The sequence below is a fragment of the Camelus ferus genome, chromosome 4, assembly GCF_009834535.1.
Source record: "Camelus ferus isolate YT-003-E chromosome 4, BCGSAC_Cfer_1.0, whole genome shotgun sequence".
Taxonomy (NCBI): Eukaryota; Metazoa; Chordata; class Mammalia; order Artiodactyla; family Camelidae; genus Camelus; species Camelus ferus.
In genome coordinates, this window is record NC_045699.1 from 23,644,965 (window position 1) to 23,647,279 (window position 2,315).

Genomic DNA, 2,315 nt, shown 5'->3' on the forward strand with positions numbered 1-2,315 from the left:
TTTGGGGTAATTGTTTAGACCAATGGATATCTACTATACTACAATAATGGACTTAATTTTTTTACATTTTTGTCATCCAAGCTGGTCCTTAAGGAAGAGTGAATTTAATCAGAAATAATTGAAGAAGTAGAATATAGGTGGGACTTCTGGGCATCGTTAGGGTGTTTATAATTAGCTGGAACTTTTTTTTCCCTGGAAAATCTTTTTTTAATCATTTTGGGAAATTGTGTGTGATTATCCTTAATTGATTGACTGATATTCTTGTTATTAAGGAAATGAGGCAGATTTGGGGATACTGACTGCTGTTTTCCTAATAGCATCTTGTCCCCCTTTAGAACGGTGGTTGGTAGAGGAACAGCTGGGGCACAGGCAAGTCTATGGCTGTGCAGGGTTGTGCCAGCCCAGGGCTCTTTTCCTGGGGTGTTGGTCTGCCGTTAGACCTTGTCTTTTCCGAAGCACTTTGCAACAGGGACTATATTAGCATCACTTACGAATGGTAGTGGTCTTTTCATTGGGTAGGAGAATTGGATTTGGTGGTCTGAGGTGGTATTTTGCAGAGAATCTTCCAGCCTGGAGGAAGAGTACTTCCTTCCACTCTTCATATCAGAATTAATTCCTGTGGGTCCTTTCTGTTACACACCCTAGGAAATCAGGGCTTTCCCAGGTGCAGTGCAAGATTATAACTCCAGATACTTAACAAGCCAGGAGCTTGACACAAACTTGTTTTCCCTCTCTCCCTTCCTTTCAGAACATTTGAATGCCTATATATGTATCAGGTTCTATGCTTGATGATTTATTTGTATGTGAAGTTCAACATACAATTTCTGCTCATAAGAAACTTGCAGTTAAGAATGGAAATGGACAAGTAAACAGATGGTTATCAGTGTAAAAAATGCCAATAGGAGAGCCACTGTGTGCTATACCACCTAGCTCTGACTTAGGTCAAAAAAGGATTTTAGGAAGGAGTACTTGGGTTTTGAAGGATAAAAATGAATGAGGCAGAGAAGGTTGGGGAAGGTCAAGCTAAGAAGAGAGAAATTCATATGTAAAAGCCTAGAAGCAGGAAAACTTGGCCCATTCAGAGAAATACAAAGAGCCCAGGATAGCTGGATGGCTGAGACAAACAGCTTGAGTGCACTATGATGAGAGATGAGATGGGAGAGACAGGCTTCATGAAAGGCCCTTTATGTTACTCTAGGAAGAATGGACTAATTTATTCTGTAGGTTATAGGGAGCTATGTAAGAATATTCAGTTAATAAGAGGGTGGAGTTAACATCACCAGATTGGCTTTTATAATAAGCTTGCTGTGTTGTCAATCAAGAATGCATCGGAGGAAGCTATCTGGGGCAAAGTTGGGCATTGCCTTAGTAATAATAAGTCACATTTCAAAAAGACTTTGAGCCAGAGATGCACTAGTAGTGATTGCAAAGCTGTAGGCCTGAGCCACTGGGTGAGGGATGGTGCCATTTACAGAGAAGGGGTACACTGTAGAGGGACAGGGCCTTTGAATAAGACATGAGTAAATTATATATGCTGACATGCTTGTGCCTAGGTGCTTAAGTTCCAAAAAAATCTTTATATATCATATTGTTTACTTACGTGAAATAAATATTTTTTGCATGAAATTAATTTTGTACAAATTCAGGTAACTTCATGAGGCAGAGGAAAAGTTATAAGCCAAAAAGGAAATTGTGATTAGAAGAATCAAAAAATAACTCACTCCAATTAATTAGAAAAAAGAAGCTCTGAGAATAGGATCAGTACATTGTTCAAAATTTTTGATAAATGTAATAGTCTACCCTATGATGTTCCATGTTTTAAAATCCCATTTGATCATTTTTAGTTATTTAAAAAATGAGAAGGAAATCTCAATAGAAATACAAAGAAGTTCAAGTCTTATCACACTGGCATAGACGAAAAACAATTCATTCTTTGGCCAAAATTTGTGCTACAAATATTGTACAAAATTGACTCCAATTTAAAAAACTTATTCTTAGCCACCCCTTGCCATACTGAGCCAATTATACTTAAAAAGCAATAATACAATCAAGTAAATAGAAAAGGAGGATTAAAATTATAACTAGTCACCAAAGCTTTTCTGTATTATGAAATTCTGTGAAACAGGCCATTTATTGAAAATACTCTACCACGTACTGCCACTGCATGATAAAATAGCTGTTGTGAAAAGAGAAAAAATATAAAACTTTCAACATATGTGCCATTTAATCAGTGATGTCAAGAGCAAATAATTCCATGGTTAATATCTTTATTCCAGGATTGGCATTTAAAGTTGAAAGTAGGTAGGAGTAGGTAG